Source organism: Oreochromis aureus, linkage group 17, assembly GCF_013358895.1.
Source record: "Oreochromis aureus strain Israel breed Guangdong linkage group 17, ZZ_aureus, whole genome shotgun sequence".
NCBI classification, from domain to species: Eukaryota; Metazoa; Chordata; class Actinopteri; order Cichliformes; family Cichlidae; genus Oreochromis; species Oreochromis aureus.
The window spans coordinates 23,131,368-23,154,315 of NC_052958.1; positions in this window are offsets into that span (position 1 = coordinate 23,131,368).

Sequence of the window (22,948 nt, forward strand, 5' to 3'; positions counted from 1 at the left end):
GTGAACTACTTCCATGTTCTGCGGTGTAGATGCCTCGGCAGTCAGGTGTCGAAAATCAAGAGTGACATCACTCTCCAGTGCATTCCAGGGCTAAGGTAGGAAAAGCAGGAAAAACAGGTTTCATTTGCTTCTCTTGGAGCAAATACATTTTTCCATTTAAATTCACTGCCGTCATCTTGGATTGTTAACTCAGGGTTGGTGGGGCTCTTCCGACTTTCTGAGTTAAGGTGATGTTCCACATGAAATATTTCAACTGGGAACATGGAAGTCCAGACTTGGGACTCGCTCTAGACTGCACTAATAGAACCTGCTACGGCTACGACATCCCTGTGTCAGACTTCGGAGCGATCGAGGTCCTCAGCAGAACAAAGCATGAGATTTGTGACCGAGGCAGAGACTCAGACACATTTACAAACCTTACAAACCAGCTGCAGCTAATCAGAGACGACCCAAATCAGGAGAGTCACGCATTAACTGAATACTAATGGCTGTCATTACTGCCTCCTCCTCCTCTCTCAGCGGGAGGAAGATGAGCAGAAGTGATGAGCTTCCCCTCACTCTGTGACAGCGGCAGGCAGCTCTGAATTTTATATCAAGTAGTTTAAAGGATACCTTGAACATGGACACATGCTAAACTGAATCACAATGACAACTTCCAGCCTTGCTTCATTAAATTCATTAATTTGAAGATTAAAATGTGATGAAGCTGCCGTTCTTCAGGAGAACCCACAAACTAAACCAAACAGGTTTAGTTTGTTTGATGTCACACACACACAAACACACACACACACACACAGGTCACCCTCCATGGGTTTCAATCTGACTTCTGTAATGGTTTTTCTGCTTTGCGTGGAAACGATGGCTCTGACCATCAATCATCATCAGCTGACTGTTTTTGTGGGGACGTCTCTGTCAGCAGAACGAGCTAACACACACACAGACACACACACACACAGAGAATGTAAAACTACCCATACATGTGTGTGAGGTGTGAAGCAGGTTTTGGAGAGAAAAGTGTTTATTCCCCGAGTTTGTCCTGAAGGCAGCGCTGCAGTGTTAGCTCATCAGTCGGAGAAGAATCTGTTTTTGTGGATAAAACGAGCACAAACCTGTTCAGTGATCATCAGCCCGGCAGCCTGACCTGCAGACTGTGACACTGAGTGAATTAAAATAAAGACTTATATCTGGAGGGTTGATTTGAGATTCCCGCGGTTCTGTGGTCGACATCTTGGACAGACAAAGTGTAGTGTGTGCATTAAAGTCCAGCTGGTTACAGACAGGATGTGAGATTCTAAATAAAAGGAAGCAGCAGGTGGAGGTAAACACTGGAAGCCTGTGATACCTGGAGTACCTCAGGGATTCATAGTGGGCCCAGGACTCTTTGTTTTGATAGAAAAGATTTCCATGTGATGAACACAAAAGTTCAGTGAGGGTTACAAATGCTGTTTAAAGGAAGCAATCACCAGTGTTTGGCGCCAATTTTCAAAGAATCCTGATACATTTTATCCTGATTACAAAGAACCAAAGGTGAAAATGTTTCACACAGTTTGAGATTTTAAAAGAGAGAGGGAGGATGACCGAGGTTCATTCAGCTCAAAGACAAACACCTGGAAACGTCGAGAGGAGGAGGAGTCTGAATGAACACACTCAGTGGGTGTGATTGATTTTCAAATTTACAGAACAAATGGAGCTCTGAAGGTCAGAACAGACTCATTGAGTGATCATGAAATGATAAAAAGATGATGAAGAGACAGATGTTTGTAAGGGAGAAGTCAAAAAAATCTGCAGAGAAGCAAATACGTAGTGATCGCATTATGGCTGCATCCAAATACAAACAGGGTGATAAATGACCTCGCTCTGCCGCAGTAATAATTGATTAACATGAGGGCTGACTAATTATAACATGAAGTATGACTCTGTGTGTGTGTCTGTGTGCACGCACGTGTGAGCTGAGGGGGAGGTCTGTGGCTTCCTGCTAAAAAGATGGGTTTTATTTTGAAAATCTGACAGAAGTTGAAGTTTGTGTGTTTTTTCAAAAGCTCCTAGGGATTGAGTTGGTTGCTAGCAGGTTGCCATTGTTACTTTTGTTGCAAGACAAACTGGAAATGTTGAAGATTGGTCTTCAAAGTCAAAGCTGCACCTTTTAACACGTGTTGGCTGCAGCTCAGAGAGCAGCCGCTTGCTATTTGCAGATGATTCACTTCCATTCAGCAGCACACTAGCAACCAAAGCACAGGAGGTTTTTACTAAGAGGTCAGGGAATACTCATTTTCCCCTCGGGACCGGTGGTTGCCACAAGGTTGCAGACCAGTCTGTAGGCCCATGTGACTTTTCTTCATCTGACCCTGTTGTACATCATCACCTAGTGATGTCACATGGTTAGCAATCACATGTCTGCAAAAGCTCAGCTGTCTCTACTGCTTTTATCAAAAACATCATTAAGTTTCCAGAAATGTAAAAGAATATTTCCCAGACTTTATCAGCTCCTTAGAGCCCCATTCATTCTGGATGATATCGAGAGACTGCCTCCTATGGGATGGGATGCCAGCGAGCATGACTTATGTTTCTTTGGTGAACTCTCTGGCTCATTACTCGGGCTTTAGGTGAGTTCTTTGTGTGGTTCTTCTTCTGTGGATGCTTAAATGTGCTGAAACTCCTAAAACTTATTTAGTCATGTTTGCGGAAACAGGGCATTTCCACGGAGCGATGTTACGTCCCACAGCTGATGCAGCGTTCACTGTGAGGTTTGCAGGGTGTGAACTAGTATGAACAGGATGCTCCTCAGATTGTTTCAAACCCAAACATCCATCCATCCATCCTCATCCGCTTTATCCGAGATCGGGTCGCGGGGGCAGCAGCCTAAGCAGAGAAGCCCAGACCTCCCTCTCCCAGCCACCTCCTCCAGCTCATCCGGGGAACACCAAGGCGTTCCCAGGCCAGCCGAGATGTAATCTCTCCAGCGTCCTGGGTCTGCCCAGGGCCTCCTCCCGGTGGGACATGCCCGAACACCTCACCCAGGAGGCGCCCAGGGGCATCCTTGTCAGATGCCCGAACCACCTCAACTGGCTCCTTTCAATGTGGAGGAGCAGCGGCTCTACTCTGAGCCCCTCCCGGATAGCCGAACCTCTCACCCTATCTCTAAGGGAGAGGCCAGCCACCCCCTTCGGAGGAAGCTCATTTCTGTCGCTTGTATCCGCGATCTCGTTCTTTTTCGGTCACTACCCACAGCTCGTGGCCATAGGTGAGGGTCGGGACGTAGATCGACCGGTAAATTGAGAGCTTCGCTTTTACACTCAGCTCCCTCTTCACCACGACGGACCGGTGCAGCGTCCGCATCACTGCAGCCGCAGCACCAATCCGTCTGTCGATCTCCGGCTCCTTTCTCCCATCACTCGCGAACAAGACCCCGAGATACTTAAACTCCTCCACTTGGGGCAGGAACTCATCCCGACCCGGAGTGGGCACTCCACCCTTTTCCGGCTGAGAACCATGGCCTCAGATTTGGAGGTGCTGATCCTCATTCCCCGCTGCTTCACACTCGGCTGCGAACTGTTCCAGTGCGAGCTGGAGGCCCTCACCGATGAAGCCAACAGAACCACATCATCCGCAAAAGCAGAGATGAGATTCTGAGGCCACCAAGTGAAAGCCCTCCGCCACTTGGCTGCGCCTAGAAATCCTGTCCATAAAATTATGAACAGAATCGGTGATAAAGGGCAGCCTGGCGGAGCCCATCACCCACCGGAAACGAGTCCGACTTATTGCCGGCAATGTGAACCAAACTCTTACAACGGTTGTATAGGGATCGAATGGCCCGTAGCAATGGGCCAGACACCCCATACTCCCAGAACACCTCCCACAGGACACCCCGAGGGACACGGTCGAATGCCTTCTCCAAGTCCACAAAACACATGTAGACTGGTTGGGCAAACTCCCATGCACCCTCAAGTATCCTTGAGAGGATAAAGAGCTGGTCCAGTGTTCCATGACCAGGACGAAAACCGCATTGTTCCTCCTGTATCCGAGGTTCGACTAACGGACGAACTCTCCTTTCCAGCACCCTGGCATAGACTTTCCCAGGGAGGCTGAGGAGTGTGATCCCCTGTAGTTGGAACACACCCTCCGGTCTCCCTTCTTAAAGATGGGGACCACCACCCCGGTCTGCCAGTCCAGGGTACTGCCCTGATCTCCACGCAACATTGTAGAGGCGTGTCAACCAGGACAGCCCTACAACGTCCAGAGCCTTCAGGAACTCGGGCGGACCTCATCAACACCAGGGGCTCTGCCACCGAGGAGTTGTTTAACTGCCTCAGTGACCTCGACCCCAGAAATTGGCGGGTCATTCCCTCATCCCCAGACTCTGCTTCCTCCTCGGAAGACGTGTCAGTGGGATTAAGGAGGTCCTCAGTATTCCTTCCACCGTCTGACAATTTTCTCAGTCGACGTCAGCAGCGCACCGCCAGCACTATACACAGTGCAGGTAGAGCACCGCTTTCCCTCCTGAGACGCCTGACGGTTTGCCAGAATCTCTTGAGGCAGTCCGAAAGTCTTTTTCCATGGCCTCTCGAACTCCTCCCACACCCGAAGTTTTTGCTTCAGCCACTGCCCGAGCCGCATTCCGCTTGGCCTGTCGATACCTGTCAGCTGCCTCTGGAGTCCCACAGGCTAACCAAGCCCGATAGGACTCCTTCTTCAGCCTGGTGGCTCCCTTCACCTCTGGTGTCCACCATTTGGTTCGGGATTCCCACCACGGCAGGCACCAACCACCTTGGCGCCGCAGCTCAATGCAGCAGCTTCGGCAATGGAGACGCTGAACATGGTCCATTCGGACTCAATGTCCCCAGTCTCCCTCGGAATGTTGTTGAAGCTCTGCCGGAGGTGTGCGTTGAAGATCTCGCGGACTGGGGCCTCTGCTAGACGTTCCCAGCACACCCTCACCACGCGTTTAGGTGCACCGGGTCTGTCCAGCGTCCTCCCCGCCACCTGATCCAACTCACCACCAGGTGGTGATCAGTTGACAGCTCAGCCCCTCTCTTTACCCGAGTGTCCAGAACATATGGTCGCAGGTCTGGTGATACGATTACAAAATCGATCATCGACCTGCGGCCCAGAGCATCCTGGTGCCACGTGCACTTATGGACACTCTTATGTTCGAACAAGGTGTTCGTTATGGCCAAACTGTGATTTGCACAGAAGTCCAATAACAAAACACCACTGGTTCAGATCAGGAGGCCGTTCCTCCCAATCACGCCCCTCCAGGTCTCGCTGTCGTTACCACGTGAGCATTGAAGTCTCCCAGCAGGACAACAGAGTCTCCAGGTGGGGCACCTTCCAGCACCCCCAGGGACTCTAAGAAGGCTGGGTACTCTGAACTGCCACTCGGCGCATAAGCGCAGATGACAGTCAGGACCCGTTCCCCGACCCTGAGGCGCAGGGAACAAACCCTCTCATCCACCGGGAAAAACCCCAGCGTGCCGGCAGCAAGCCGGGGGATATCAGAATACCCACCCCAGCCCGCCGCCTCACCAGGGGCAACCCAGACTGAGACAGAGTCCAGCCCCTCTCCAGGAGACTAGTTCCAGAGCCCAAGCCATGCGTGAGGTGAGCCCGACTATATCTAGCCGGTACTTCTCAACCTCACGCACTAACTCAGGCTCCTTCCCCACCAGAGAGGTGACATTCCATGTCCCTATTGCCAGTCTTGGCAGCGGGATCGGTCCGCCAGGGCCTCCGCTCCTGGCCGCCGCCCGACACACAATGCACCCGACCCCTATGGCGCCTCCTGCGGGTGGTGGGCCTGCATGGGAGGATGGGCCCATGTCTCCTCTTCGGGCTGTGCCCGGCCGGGCCCCATGGACTAAGGCCCGGCCACCAGACGCCGCCTCGGGCACCCTCCCCGGGCCTGGCTCCAGGGCGGGCCCCTGTAACCCTATCCCGGCAGGGTAAACTGTTCCCTCGATGTTCTTTTCATACGGGTCTTCTGAATCGCTCTTTGTCTGGTCCCTCACCCAGGACCAATTTGCCATGGAGACCCTACCAGGGGCAAAAGCCCCCAGACAACATAGCCCCTGGGATCCCTGTGACACACAAACCCCTCCACCACGATAAGGTAGCGATTCACCCAAACAGAAACAGTGAATTATTTACAGAAGAACTTTAAAAAGAACTTTAAAAATAGAAAATAATCTGTCAGCTGATTTACCTACACCGTGCAACGTTCACTGTCACCACAACAGTGTCACCGTGATGCATTCACTGCCGGCTGAGGAGTGTTAACATGTCACATTTACAAACATCGCTGCCTGATGCAGAGACACCTCATTATCACACACACACACACACACACACACACACACACACACACACACACACACACACTCATGCAAACTGTTGACATTTGTTGAGGAGAGGCATCTCCATCCTAATGATCATTTCACACGTTAGTTTCTCCTTCCTGTGAGCGTTGTGAGCTTCACACAGCCAGGAGTATGTTAACAAGATGAACGGGTGGAGGAGAAGGTGGTGAGGAAAAAGGCTGAGCGCAGGGCTGGCTGTTACTGAGGCTGCAGTAAAGCATTGATTTAGGTGATGGATGGAGTGATAAAAATGAGGAGCATAAAACGAGGAGAGTGAGCGGGGGAGCGGTGCTGAAGGACACGGGTTCAGGGTCTGAGATCAGCAGTTTAACAGGAACATTTTCAAGGCTGGAAACGTTCACTCAGGTCCTCTTTTCAGGAATTCACACAGCTGAGGCCGAGCCAGAAAAACCCTGAATCTTAGATTTCAGCAGCACTCATACTATCTCTCAACATTTACCCAGAAGAAGCCGTTAGATCCGTCTACCACGTCACACAGTCGCCTCCTTTTACTGGAAGTATGTTTGTGTTGCTGTGTAAGAACATCAGCAGCACCCAATCAGAACTTCTTCCTGTGAATCGAAACAGGTGCAGAGTGAAACAGCTTCTGTCTCCCGCTCTGATCTCAGCAGGTGAACCTGGAGGCTGCAGCTTCCTGCTGGGAGGATTTATGGGATGGCTGAATTTATTCACAAAAGCTGGTGCAGTCTACATGATGATGATGATGATGATAAGGTAATGACTGTCAACGCAAATACATTCAATATGTGTGAGCAGCCTGAGAGGCAGAAAGCAGGGCAGAGCTTCCAAGTGTACCTCTGAAACCTCAGTTGGATCCAAACTGGAAGTGTTTGCAGAGATCATCGTGACAAGCGGTCATTTGGGGTCTAACTTGAGCTCTTCAAGCCTGAAGCGTGAGGCAGGAGGAGGCGGAGTAATTTAAAAGCCCGGAAGCTTAAAGGCGATCTCTGTCGATGAGAGGATCGAAGTCAGAAGCCGTTTTCCCGTTTTTCTTATCGTGTTCGCTCCTCTCACACAAACACTGATAAGAGCGAGCGCAGGAGGTGAAGAAGTAAATCACAGCAGGGCAGAGGAAGCAGGGGGAATACAGAGGAAACAGTGAGGAGGGGGGCAGCGTTTTATCACTGTCAGCATGGCGAGCACCGCTAGGCATGCTGGGATGAGAGAGTCTGAAGGCGCAGGAGGGAGTTCCACCTCACTAAACTCAGCTCGTTTGTCTCTAATCCCTCCGTTTCTCGCTGCCATCAGGGGTCTGATGTCAGCGTGTTTGTCGAGTGGAGGCATCATCAGGAGGAGATTCCTCACTGCGAGGCCGTTTGCAGAGGAAGAGCCCAGACGACACGATGAGACAGGAAAGATGAGAACACGAGGTGGAACTGATTTAAACCTCACACCAGCTCAGCTACAAGCCAGTGTGGAGGGTCAGAGGTCACAGACGCTAGTGCTGTGAGGACAGTGAACAATGTTGCAATGGAGACGTGTCAGCGTTAAAGTTCACCGACTGTAAACGTGCAAACATCACACATTAAAACAACGAACGCCTCTCGGTGTACGTACAGCAGCTGTCAGTCGTGCACACACCTGAGTCTCAGCCAGCCTCTGTTAACAAATAGCTGACAGGAAGCACTCATGACCCTGACAGCCAACAACAGAGACTGAAGCAACAGAATGGGAACGTGACAGGGAACTAACAAACCTACCAGGAATCGCTGAGGACAAATTTCACAAGGATATAAGAAAACTACCCAGTAAATGAGCAGAGGTGTCTGCTTTAGCTCTGAGAACCATGTTTGATAAATGGTCGACAGCTCGTTTACGTGTCTTCCTCCCCTCACCCACAACCAGTTTCTTCCTGTTAAAAGGGAGTTTTTCCTTCCCTTGCATGCTCACAGTGGGTGGTTTGGTTGTTGGGGTTTCTCTGTATCATCGTAGGTCTTTACCTTACAGTGTAGAGCTCTTTGATTTGGTGCTGTATAAATAAAACTGAATTGAACCTGTTATGTGCAGCACATGGAGGACATGGCTGTTTGGCGTGTTTGTGTTCTTCATACAGTGACCTTCACAGTTAGCGATCAGGTGTTTGAGTCTGTGAGGCTTCTCCTGCCTCCTCTCGAGCAGAGATGGAGAAAAATGGCAGCGAGGTGGATTTCCTGTTTTAAACTGAGTGTTTGTGGATGGTGAGGATGGAAACATTAGCTGATGTGACAAGCACAAAGAGCGTCATTGTGCTGGAATGTGTCACTGCAGGAGGAGGCGAACCTGCTGGAGGTTCATCCACCGCCACAGTCAGCTGATGATGACTCTGACACTGCGATGAAGATAACGATGCCTTCGTGTCCGGGTGCTTGGTCACTTCAGCGCCTTGTTAAGCCTCGATAAGCCTCGCTGTAGTGCTGACACTGAGCTGATTAGAAATAACGAGTGTTTCTGTGTGAACTTCTCCCTCCATCACCGATAACGCAGCGCTCGCCTTTCTGTGCTCGGCCTTCATTTCACACTTAACTTCACATGAAAGTCCGGGTCCAGAATGGCAGGGCTTCACTTTGGTTCTGACCCCAGACCACAGGAAGTGATGCAGCCCTGTAACTATCACTCTGTACTCACATTAGCCTCCTTTCAGTGGAATAACGAGTGCGACCAGAGCTCTTCTTAATGCTTCCTGTGTGTGAACATGCTTTTAATTAACTGTCACAAGAATTTATGTTGAACGTTTAGGTGGAGGCAAATGGAGCATCAGCAGGACACGCAGAGCCTTCAGCGGAGCACACACGCTATTATGAATGTAGAGAAGGAGGGGGTCAAACGGGGCATCCTGATAGGCTCAGTCAGCTCTTTAAGCTTCAGAGGATCTCACCCACTGTGGTCCAGACCCCACCTCTTCCAGCTGAAACCCAGACTGAAACTGGTTCATTTCACCTGTGAGGTAAAAACACTGACCTACACCCTCTGACTCTGCCTGCTCACTGAGGCCTCAGTGTTGATTTTAGATGAGGATAAGTAAACTACACACATACCTGCTAATCAGTAACATACAGATAAAATCCCAAAACTGGAACTCATACTTACAGTAACTTCACAGCGGCCAAATTATTGGTCAGATATTTGCATTAAAAAGTTCCAGCAGTCATGATCCCTGAGATTTTCTCTTAGTTATTTAATGGTCTCCTATGGTCTCGTGTCCAGTGTCATTTCCACATCTTACGTTAGAAAACGCAAACATATTCCTCCTTAACTTTGCTTCATTGGTGTCCCATCAATTTTAGGATTAATATTAAGATTTAACTGATAGATTGGGCTGGCTCATGTTCACACTCCTGTCAGATCACATGATCACATGACCCCAATAAAGATCTAGACTTAAAAACTGAGACAATCGAGCTTTGAGTTTCTGGGATGCGTTACCATATCACATTTGAGATGCCCGAACTTTACATTCAAATCTTTGCTCAAGGCTCATTTTTCCTCTCTGGACTTTAATTTTGGCTTCCTGTGAAGCACTTTGGTAAATTGCAATTGTAAATTTGCTCTATAAATAAATGTGACCTTGGCCTTTACCTGTGTTAGGTTATTCATGTGTGTGTGTTTCCTGTTGAGGTTAATAGTTTCTTGTTATTGCTGTTTCCTGTTCATTATTGTCACCTGTGGCTCTTTACCCTGCTGTGTTAGCTTCTCTTGCTTTCCCTTGTGTGTATAAATAGTCCAGTCTTCTTCTCAGTTTTTGTCTCAGTGTCTGTTCACTTCCTTGCACACCTCCAGCCAGATTGATTAGTTCATTGTATTTTGGGCTTTTTGTCAGCTAAAAAGCTATTAACCTTCATGCTTCATGACACCAACAGCACCAACACAGTCCAGAGGTCCATTTAGCTGAGGTGAAGCCTAGCAGACAGCTAGCAGCTACAGCTGCTACAGGTTTCTAATATCTTGCCTTTTTTTCTTTTTGGTATTTATATTAATAAAAGTTTACTGATTCCTGAGTTGACTGGCTTTTTCCTCTTAGATATCTTCAGGTGAAGGTCGCTGAGCTGTGTGACTGCAGTGTGAGCAGATTGTAAAGCGCCGATCAGAGACTGAGGCCTTTTTATTGTCGTCTTCCTGCTGACAGACGATGGCCGGGAATCGTCCCCGAGAAACAATCGCATGGCGTGTCTGCGGTCAGACCAGCTGCTCACTGAGTCACACCTGATTTACCTGAAGTCATCCTGCGAGCAGCGTCTGGTCCTGCAGCAGAGAAGGTGGAAAGGCTCGCCGCCTCCTCTGCAGTGAGAGGATTGTGCTGGAGGACAGGTGTCGGGGGATTTGTGGGAGCAGGCGTGCAGAAAGCCAATATGAGCTGGAAATGGGGAAGAATTCATGCGTGCTGTTTTGGAATGAATTGAAACCTGCAGCCGGCGTATTGATTCACGTCCCGGCCCCTCCGCCCTCCCTCCCCTCCCGCTTTGTTTCTCGCTCGCTGACTGATGGCAATGGACGGCGATGATGGAGAGGAAGGCGGTGACCTCTGGCTCCTCTCAGCTGAAGTTTAACTGCAGACAGAATGAATTTGTGTCTGACGGCTGGAGGTCGCCGACAGAGAGAACCTGCTGTCGCTCGGCTTTCTCTGCAAACACTCAAAGTGAGATAAATATGAAAAATATATTTTCTCTCTCCTCCTGCAGAGCCTCTGACTGCGACTGCCTCCAAATCTGCAGCATGATTGAAAACACTGTCAGTCTGTTTATTCAGCCGCACGTGAGAAAGGAGAAGTCACAACTCCAGATTTTAGGCTTTATTTCTGAGTCTGTTAAAAAATCGTCTTCAGATCAGATTTAAAGATGGTAGTTGATATTTTTACAGCTATGTGTTCAGGCCGGCCTCACTTTCACTGGAGTTTCCCTGCAATGAAGGCATGAATGAAAAGTTTAACTCATTAAATTTTAGGTGAATTCACTTTAAAATAAAAGTAAAATAAAGGTAAATAAGATGTTTAATCACAGATGGGTCAGAGTCCTGTCTCGTCTTGTTTTCACTGATTTTTGCTGCTGTGTCTCATTCCCAGTTTCCTTCGTGTATGTAGCCCAGTCAGGACTTTGGGTTTTTGTACCTCTTGATTCAGTTTGCTTTTGCATTATTTTCACAGATTGTCATTAAAAGTACGCTTTGAGTTTTCATCCTGTTTGGGTCCACATCCACACGCTACCGAACCGGATGGAAAGAAAAACGGACCCCTCTAACTCCTTCGAAGAAAACATGATCACAGCTGGAAACTGACTCTGTTTTATGCTCTGTTACCTTCAGCCTCCGCCTTATTGTGATGGAGCTGCTGCTGGGTGGAGGCAGGTGTGTGTGCTGTTTAGAACAGTGTTAAGCTGCTTTGGTTTAGCTTGTTTAGCTGCTTGTTTTCAGTAGTTTTGTCTCCGTGACATGAGGTCATCATGAGATTATAGTCATCGCTCCCTGCCTGAGAAATGGCACTTTCATCTTTTCTAATAGTTTGTATCAGGCAGGAGGCGAGGTCCAAACAAGACCTGATCCATGGTCCCCTGATGAGCCTCAGACTTTGCACACTGGACGTGTAAAAATTTGTGCAAATATTTTGTGTTTTAAAAAATATTTTTCTGACTCACTGTTCACACCGACCACATGATTTTGCTTGATGAATTTGCAGTATTCATTTTCCCCCTGCGAATAAACAGATCTGACCAATCAGATCACTGAATTTGGCAACAAGCGTACTCGTAGCTCAAAACACACACCGGTACGCAACATAAAATGAATTATTTAATTTTCCCATTTAAACTGTAGTGCTGTGATTACAGGGGAGACTTCTCTACACTCTCATATTGGAAGGAAGCTGGAAAGCAGGTTTGTGACGTACAGTAGTGATATCCCCTCTTTAAAGACGTGGTGATATTATTGTTACAAAGAGAAGCATGTTGGACTTGCTGATATTGTTTGACTGTTGGTGTGTTTGGTGCTTTGTGGTTGGTTTTCTATGCTGATGTTTTTAAAAAGTGGTTGAAGAGCTTGGCACCATCTGCTCAACTACGACCGCGTTGCCTTCTAGTTTGGATACTTCAGACTTTTCTACTTCAAACCACTGCAGAAGCAAAGCCTTCATCGTGATGCTCAGCAGCGTGAAAACAGTCTGACATGATGACATCACAGCAGCATTTTCAGAGACAGTCCAGTCTGATCGAAGTGAAAGCCAACTTTCTGCATGTGACGTTTCCATCAACAGTTCTCTGAGCCGGACCGGGTGGGGTGAATTGGGGTGAACGTGGTGTTTGTGTGGATGATGAATGGTGGTTCTGTATCCCCTCAGCTGAGTAAAGAGCTGCGTGGTTGTCAGGTTATTTTCTCTGGATGACCTTTGTGTCTGTGGGATGTCATATCTGCAAATGTGATCTCTGTGGGGTCACTGAAGCTGCGACGACTCTGTGAGGAAAACAACGGCACGTAAAGGTGCAGGAGGACATATTGGAAAAGTGTCTCAGGACCAGCACGCCTTCTGCACGTCGTGCTCCGAGTAGAGTAACGTGAAAACGTGACCTGCAGCTTTTTTGTCCTGAAGCATGCAGAGAGGCAAAAATAAAAGCTTGTTTCAGGAGGAGCAGCAAGCAGTTCCTCTCTTTAAATCCCTCGACAGGAGGAGCAGTCAGAGATCAAGTGACACCTCCTCAGGACCGTTGCTGGACCAGTTCGTTAAACTTAAAGTTCTATTTGTGGCTCGACTCAAAGATTATGGGAGTGACGTTTTCGAGTGGTGTGATTACAAACGAGGAGAACTTTGTACCAGGCAACAAAGTAGATTTTACAAAAATTTCATCAGCACACCACGACAATCAAAAATGGAGTAGGAGCTTACTGATGCCAGTCAAGCACAGCTCAGTGCCTCAACATAAGGACAGGCTGGGAGAAATGTATGAGTAATCGTCCTGGTTTTATTTTCAGAGTCTTAAAGAGAGAACTTTAGTTTTGTGGTGCAACGTCAGCAACAAGTCACAGGACGCGCTCATTAAGGAAACCAACAAATATTCACTCCTAAAAAGTCCACGAGGAGTCCCACCGGACAGGGACTTAACTTAGCCTGGAGCCCTCCATCAGCTGTATAACCAGCTCCAGCTGCCCTCAACCAGCTTCGCTAAGCTCCTCCTCCACTTCCCCCTCAGCTTGTGGGAGGCATGTGTCTGCTTCTGTTTGTTGTGTGTAATCAGGCCCTGTAAAACCTTTCAACTGGATGTGAACGCATCATGTCAGTCCGGTTGGAAACTGTGGGCGGGGCCAACACAGAAAGTGATGTAGAGAGCTTTTGAGGATTGAGCAGTGTGAAATCCAACTGTCGTCGCAGGACTGTAAAACCTGCAGTTTAAAAGGATTGAAGCACTCTGGTGAAGCTGAGGACCAAATACACTTCCTGTTAATTTTATTCTTCTGGTTTTAGTTTTGAACATCGTTGGTTTTTAATTACATCCCCTTCCTCCATCTTGGTGAAACAAATCTTAATTATGTGGAAGGATTCAAGCTTGGTCGATGCCTCTCTGCTCAGCGCAGAAGCCTCACATCCTCTGGATTTAGTGAAAATTCTTCTTCCTTCACAGAGGAATCAGTCCACAGACTGTTTGAGGTCCTCAGAGAGTCGGGGAGGTCTCAGTTTTTCAGAAGTTTGCAAGACAAAGCATTGAAACAGACAAATGTCGCCTTTTAGTCAGTGAAATCCTGTCCCAATGACTCGTCTAAGATGTTTTGACCTTCATTGACTTGGATGTTTAAAAGCACACCTGACAGGTGAGGGGTGGATCATTAAACCCACCCCTGCTTCCTGCTCCTCTCTGCTTCTGCTGGGACCAAAATTTCCACAGTGAACTTCATGTTTAATTCAGTCTGACCTGAGACCAGGAACTCACCAGAAAAGAGTTCACTGAGGAGGCACTCCCTGCTGAACAGAGAGATGGTCTGTGGAGGTCAGTGGTCCTCAGAGTTCTCACATTAAACCTCATCAGTCAATCTGAATTAAATCTTTCTCTTTAAAAGTCATTTTGGTGCTGGTGACTCTGAAGAGCTAGTGTCCGGCCCATCTTGACCTCTGACCTTGAAGCCTTTAAAGTGGCAGTAAAACCATAATGGAGCCATTAAAGACACTTGGATCCTCGCTGACCACAGAAAAAGCAGAAATCAGAGCTGCAGAGGCAGAGGGAGGGAGTGGAAGTTTAATTTGCTCTGCAGACTGAGAGGTAATTAAAAGAGACTGACCTAATTAAGTTAGAGAGCCGGGACTCTCCCTCTGAATTACACTGCGAGACTCCACTGTCACTGTTTAATCACTGCAGCCACTTCACTTTAAAAGCCACTTTCTAACCACCGGATTACAGTTCAGATAACAGCTGGTATTTATTAGGAAGACGTACAGAGATCAAAATAAACTGCAGCGTGTAATCCTGGAGCTTAAAGAGATTAAATCATGTACGATGGAGCATTATGGACTTAAACACCCAGAAAGACAACAGCAGCAGCTCCTCAGTGGTCTCATCCTGTAAAGTCAGGCTTCACAGCGACACCAATGTGTGCTTTATTCCATTTTTTCCTGCACACAAACGATCACAGGGTCATGGTGGAAAGGATGGAAAAGAGTCTAGTTTCCACTCCAGGACTGGGAGGAACTGCTGCCGCAAATATCTTGGGGTCCTGTTCATAAATGAGGGGTGAATGGAGAGTTTGCAGTGATGTGAGTGATGCACTGGTGTGTTTTCTGAGTTTTCTTCCCTCATCTGTGATTGTGAGCTGTGGGCAGACACCAAAACAGGAGAGCGAGGATACAGGTGGAGGGTGTGAGCTTCCTCCAGAGTCTCAGCCTTAGAGAGCCTGAAGAACTGCTGCTCCTCCACATCAAAAGGAGTCAGCATCTGACCAGGAGCCTCCTACACCATCCCACGGGAAGTGACTGCCAGGTGCTTGGACAGACAGACGGATGGATGGATGAACAGATGGATGGGTGGATGATGAACTGACATGAAACTTCATGGGAGTGGGGGACCATTGAAGAATTAGTAGGGCCATCAGATGGGAACTTACAGAGATGAGGACAGAGTTCCTGTGGGTTCTTGTGATCTTGTGGGGGGTTTTTTGGTTCCGGAAAATAAACATGAAGCTGTGTGAGAAACCGGGACTTAAACCAATTCATCTCAGGACTTAAGTCTGAGATGTTTCTTGTGTTTTCAGTGCATGTCACACATTAACTGGCACCTCTTCTGAAAGTTTATGTGACGTTTATGCAGGAATAGAGAAGTACCAAGTCACCTCTCGCACTGGCAGTGACACAAATACACACTAAACAACCACAAAGGAAGAAGAAACCAAGCAAAAGCACTCAAGAAACACAAGCTGTTCTCATTCCTCTGGGTTCAATTAGACACAATTGTCAAAGCTAGTGGCACGGCTCATTTACACACAAGATGTCCTTCATTAGCAAAAATTATGCTAATCAGCGGTGGGACAAAACACAACAACACAACAGGCCAAATTAGATGTGCGCAAAGCTCTCCTGACTGACTAACCTGTGACTTACACCAACACCATCCCTGCAAACTCAAGCTGAAACTGCTGCGTGCAGTGCACAGCAACAGCATAAAGATTTAAACGTAGAACAAAGCCGAGTAAAGAGACTGCACTGCTCTACCTGATGAGCAAAGCGGCTTTCAGCTTTTTCAACTGAGCACTCATAGAAACAAATCTGCTGCTGGGTCTGAAATCTGCAAACTGCAGCTTGAAACATGAGTTTGAGCTCAGAGCGAAAATCTTCAAGCAGCAATTAGCTGAGAAGGATTTTTGTTTGAAACAGGCAGAGCACAAATCAGCTGCAAGTGATGGAAACGCAGCTCAGACTTCAGACTCCTGTTGAACTGTTTAAACTCCAAACTGCAGCTTGGTCACATGGCCAGACACACATATCTTTATGCTGATGTCAGCTGCTCTGCAGCTCCCACTGACACTGACAATGATTTTATTTTAATGGTGTACAAAGCACTAAATTAGATCCAGGATATATTATAGAGCCACTAAAACCACATTCACACTCTGCACTCTTGGCTATACCACATCATCGCACACACACGAACTCTGGAGACCCACGCTGCTCTGGGAAATCAAATTAAACCTGCATCTATACCCCATTATCAGCATGAGCAGCTAATGCCAGCAGAGCCATGTCCAGCTACCGCGGGAAAAATTGTTTTAAGGAGAAAACCAGCTTTAAACACACTGGTTTGGATCGGCACACAAATGTAATGGGCTCTTCCTTTAGCCCTCTCAGCCCGTGACCAAGAAGAAGAAACAAAAACAAAGAGCATGAACAGCAAAACGTTCGAGAAGCTTCTTGTGGTTCTGTCAAGTCACAAAGTCCGAACAAAGATTCAGATTTTCTTCCGATATCTAAGTGAGCAGAAAACAAACAGACAAAATAAGCAAAAAGTGGTGTGAAAGACAAAAAAGCTGCTACTGACAGACACTTTAACAAACCATCAATCAATTAATCGCCAATCAATTAATCATCAATCAATCAGTCGAGCAGGCAGCATATACCTTTGCGCTTGCAAAAGTCCAACATGGAGACATTCTGTGTGTCCTGAAAGACGTCATTAAGAGAACCGTGAACTTTCAAAGGCCCCTGCTGATGTCACAAAGGTGATCGGAGGTTTGAAGAGCTTTGATTGGGCTCTGATGTGTTTCAGGTAAAGTCTTTGATGGTGTTCCAGAGGACCTTCAGGACTTTGAAAGGGAGGGTGAGGAGGTTTTAAAGCCTATAGTGGAGGATTTAACGACCTTCTGGGGATCCATACATCATTGTTACAGTGTTTACCTGCAGTTTATTTAAACCAGAGCTCAGCCAATCAGAATCCATGGCCAGCTCCCTGCAGAAGCATTTGTAGTGAAACTGGATGGAAACAGCATGTGTCCTTCTCATATTTCGTGTGGTCTCTTGTGGAAACACGGCTGCAGGAGACAAGAGGTAATGATCATAAATATGGTGGAAAGGTCAGAGCATGAATCTCTGACAGCGGCTGCAGCGTCAGTCCTCACCTGTCCTCTGCGTCTCTGTCCTCAGGTGGTGCCAGGGTGGGTAGGAGTGTCTCGTTTCTGCTGCTTTGCTGTTCAGCAGTACTGCAGCACTGCGACAGCCACTCTCCCTAGGCCTCATAATGGCAATATCAGTCAGAGCTGATTCATTACAGGCAGACACCGGAGAGTAGCCCGAGTCCCAAGTCTGAGGACGTCTCACACTGGCTCTAAAGTCAAGACAGCACATCGTTCATTCATGACTCATCTTTATCCTTTCAAACCTGCACAATCCTATATTTTTCATTATTGAAGAGACACGCAGGAGCAGACACCCTCAGGATTTCTGTATTGTGGTTTTTTTTGTTAGCAATTTCATCCAACTAGGACTCATTAAACACCTCAGAAAGAGAGGAACAAGACTACAAGTCTGCAACGGCTGGAGTTAAAGTTTAATGTAAGATTTGTATTTCATAAAATTGTGTAAGGCGTGTAGTCCTGGAGGCTCAGACAGAATGATATTTAAATGGACAGATTTGTTTCAAATCACCTCAGTGAAGCTGTGGACTGAATCAACCTCAGCACAGGGCCCTGATTCAGGCTTTACTGGGAAACACATGAGACGACACACACACACACGCAGCAGTAAGAAAAGTATACAAAGTGACCACAAAGACACAAAATGACTACACACACAGATTTCCTGAGCTGATGAGCACAAACATAAAGTTTAAACCAAGCAGCAGAGAAACTTTCCTCGCCGTCTTTCTTCTCTCAGCATTTTATTGACGTGTTTTCAGTGGGACCAAAGGTTCAACTTTCATTTTTTATTCCAGGAGCTCTTTCTTTCTTCTTCTTCGTCTCTTCCTATGGTTCTTCCCTCCAGCTGCTTCATCAAACAACCTGAAATCAGTGAGACCTCCCTGACCATCAGAGACAGCAGAGCATTGTGGGATACCGGCTGACTCAATGAATCTCTCATCAGACAGAAAGTATCAGGTAGGTCCAGGAGCTCATTCACTTTTCAGGATGGCTCACACTAGTCCACACTACAAAAACCAGACCAACGTGGACTCCACTCATTCATTCACTCATTCATTCAGTCTCAGCTCAGAGAAACAAAGGAGGACTGCTTTATATATGGGCAGGGCTTATTGTAAGCAAAGTAGCTGCTGTGATGATCAGCTAACATTAGCTAACATCAGGCATGAGAAAGTTGGTTCACAGAGGCATCAGAGCCGACCCTGAGCCATCTTTCTTCAGGCTAAAGACAGATTCATTCGATGCTCTCTAATGGGGGTCAATCCTAACAGCAGAGCTGCTCTGACTCCACCTCCAACCACTCTGAACTCTCAGAACTTTCCTTTGTTTCCTGAAACCAAGTACTCAGCCTCTTCATTTATTCACCCAGTCCAGAGTTTACAATGCGAGAATGAACACATTCAGTTTCTGCAGGTTTGACGCTCAGGTAAAACACAGTCATCAGTCTCAGTCACACAGGTCAAAGGTCAGAGTCCCTCAGTCCTTACCCCACCAGTGTAAATGTGCTCCTGTGTTTAGTTTTGCGGCCAATCTGCTTCCCTGCCTCCACAGTCTTAAACCTAACAGCCCGTTCTGCTGTGTTCCACTGTCAGCCTTCAAGATCGCATGATCAGTGTATTAGCAGTCAGGTGTGCAGCTCTGAGGGACTTTGAAGTGGAACTCTAGGCTGAAGGTCATTTAGAAAGCAAAAACAGACGCTCAGCAGCTGGAAGAGGAGGAGGGAAACCTCTCTAACAAAGAGCTCACACTGAGTCTGAAGAAACTCAAACCTGCAGAGTCTTTTTTCTGATTCAGGCCTTTTGATCTCCCTCTCTGTCTGCTCCGGTTCTGATGTTTTCCATCACATCCCTCGGTCTGCTTCCTGCCATCGAGCCAACACTTTGTCTTTTTTCTGCTTTCAGTAAATGAATGCAATGCTTTTTGCCCCAGAGGTAATTTATCAGGAACAATGGGGCCTTCAAAATTCATGTACCTGAAGGTAGAAGTAGTCTGGGTGAAGTAAGACTCTGGGGTACCGTGTACTGTATTCAGTATGTGTTTGAAAATGCAAAGGGTATATGCTGAAGTTGGAGAGTGAATAATGACTTTTATAAGACCTGAAACATAAAGATTTGTACAAAGAGTTGATGTGGATTTATTGATGTAGAACTGAAGACTTTTTGGTTGGGACCTGGAATTAATATAGAGATTTGTTCAGGTCTTAGAGCTGAGCTCGTCTTTACTTTGGATGCTGTTGAACCTTATGACAGCCTTTATGTGGAACACAGTTTGTGAATTGTTTAGTTAGTTAAAACTTGTTGGATTCAGTTTACAGCTTTTATTACTTCAATTTGGCCTGGGTGGTTTGGATCTGGGACTTGGAGATAATATAGCTAACATGTAATATAGTATAATCAAACTATATCCTGTTGGATACACTGGGACTTGATTTTGGACTTTAGGAGTTGTTGGACTTGACGTGGATTTGTGGGTTTTTAATTTCAGTCTTGATTTGGTGCTGATGTTGGATTTGATGGACTTGATTTGGGATTTAGCAAACTAAATCATGGTCTTCATTTTGAGATTCAGTGGCCTTCGTGTGGGACTTGGACTTATTTCAGGGCCTATGTTCCTCTCATTTAGCGCTTGTTGGATTATGTTTGGGATTTGGAACTTGATTATGGGCCTCGATTAAATGATTTGGGATTTCTTAGCTTTGATTTGGGACTTGTTGATCCTGTTCTCAGACTTGATTTAGAACTAAACACGGGCCTTATTGGACTACTTTGGGCCTTGTCTGGATGTGACTCGTTAGATTTGATTTGGGATGTTCATGTGTCGCTCTGGTACACTTTGGCGTAAATTTTGAACTTGCTGGATTTGATTTATGACCTGATGGGACTTGTTGCTCTTGGTCTGTAACAAAACGTGGCACTGGCATGTTAACCTGCTGCCATTAAAGGTACTTGGATGAAAATAGCGTTTATACTTTTCAGCTGAAGCTGGCCTGCATGGCGCTGTTTGTCGACTCTCCAAAGTTTTCTCTGATTTACCTTCAGCTCTTTATTAATAACAGGAGCTTCATACGGTGTATTTGTGCAGAGCGAGTCTTCATCTCCTTTGTTCTTGGCTGTTTCTTTCCTCCCACGTGGCTCCAAACATTCTTCTGATAAACACAAAGCCATAGTCTTGAACCTGCGGAGGGCCTTGAACTCACCTTTTGTCTGTAAAAAGAGAAAATTAATGTGGGCCAGATGAGACTCGAACAACAGCAGCGACTCGTCTCTGTTGGATTATTTATCATTCGGCTCCCTGCCCTCGCTGCTGCCGACACAAATTGGATTTTCTCCGTCACAAAAACTATCAGAAGAAGCAAAAACAATCTTTAAACAGATCTGAAGGAGAGGTTTCCTCTGTACACAAAGGCTGTCCTTCATGTGCCGTCCTGCAGTAAATTCTCTCTGACACAAAACGTCCCTGAGCTCATTCACTCCCAGTTTCATTTCTCAGCAGCCTTTATTGCCTCCCACACTGACAACATGAAATCCTCTCAGCTTATTCTTCTTCTTCCTCTGTGGCCTCCAAGTCCGCTCACAGCTGTGCTCACAAACAGAGGCTTTCTGCAATTGATCGTCACATGGACGGTCAGCACAGCGCAGATAAACACTTCAAATATTTTCGTTACTGAGCAATCATCTTTCAAGGAAAATCACACAAACGTTTGTTTGTAACTGTGACAGACAATCAAATATCTCAAATTCACACAAAATAGTATTTTTATCATTTAGAAAAAAAATCAGTATATTAACTTTAAATTTATCCGCCATTAACTTTAACACCTGGTTCTTTCTTTTTTTCAGTCCAGACATTAAAAGATGATCTGCCAGCCTGTCCTAACGAGGTTAAAATATTTTGATTGGTTCAATGATCCTTAAAATTCATCAATTGTGAGATTTAGCTCTGAAAATCAGCAGAACTGCTGCGTTCAAATAGAATAAATCATCTTGAGTTACATTAAGATTGAAAAAGATTGAAAAATATTCCTTTATAAATCTGACCAGACTGAGAAAAAGAAATGTGCTTGTATGAATAAATTAATACTTTTCTGGAGAAAAGTTAGCTTTTATTGTTGAATCTGAGCTTCATTTGAGACATGCAAACTTGTTTATCTATATTCTTCAGATTTTACATTTTCATTGTGACTTTTCTCCTGAACCGATTCTCATATCATTTTATTCTTTGTTATACTGTTTTACTTATATTCTGGCTTTCTCATGAATTTCACTCTCAAATGTCCACTCACTATTCTCCTGAAAATGGTCTGTTATTGAAAGAGGTGAAGCGCTGCCGACTTTCACTTGTATGTGTTGATCTTCATCTTCCTCTTGGTCTTCATCAGATTTGTGATGGAGGGCAAGAGAGCTGTGCACAGACTGAGAGAGTAGATACCTCCAGGCTTTATTGAAAGTGAAATCTGCTCGCTGTGTTTCAGGACAACAATGCATGAGTCGCTCTGCTGCCAAGTGAAGCGCCTCAGGCTCTTGTTCACGTATATATAGAAACGTCTTCTGTTCTTCAGGCTGCAAGGAAACAAACGCTGCATCTTAACACTCGGATGTAAATAATGAAGTTCTCTGAAGCGTTAATACGCTCATTCATCTGAGCAGCACATCTCCTCGTTATTTATTCTTTATTCTCTGTGCTGCCTCAGCACTGAGGGACGTTAAAGTGTCTGAATGTGATTCATCGTAAATCCTCTTATGTAAATGTCTCTGCTCCGATACCAAGAACAGAGAGAAGATGACGACTTATTAGGAGAAATCAGCTGGAAACTGAAGTAAACCGCAACAGCCGACAGATAATTACATATGAAGAGTGAGAGGGATCAATAATGCTCAAAGGAACTCCAATCAATCAGAACGCCAATACACTGAATAGAACTGCAGTCACATTACTTTGAATTTATTCCTCGAGGTGTCAGAAATGTCCCCATAGAAGACAAATGTCCCCACAAAGCAGAAATGTCCTCACAGAGGAGAAATGTCCCTCCAGTGCAGTAATATCCCCACAGAAGAGAAATGTCCCCACTGTGCAGAAATGTCCACAGGAATCAGAAATGTCCCCACAGAGGAGAAATGTTCCCACAGATTGAGGTTTTGAGCTAAAATTTGTCTAGTAAATGAGAAATGCATCCATCCATTCACACACATAGCTGCCTTTGCAAGGACCTCCTCTGTACTGTTACGTTCTTTATTCTGAGACTAAACCTGAACAACACAACCTGTCCGACAGTCTGGACCATGCAAGAGTTTGTCTGTACTGAAGACTGTCCCACAGTGATGAGTGGAACAAATGTCCTGACAGTCTGTAAAACGCGTGCTGGTCCTCAAAAATGCAGCCATGCAAGCACACAGTCTGGCATCAATCGTGCAGTGAACGAGGGCCGGTGTTTATGATCCCCTTCAGCCTTCGCCCATGATGGATTTAGTGCTGATGGGAGAGGAAGGGCTCCAAAATTCATCAGT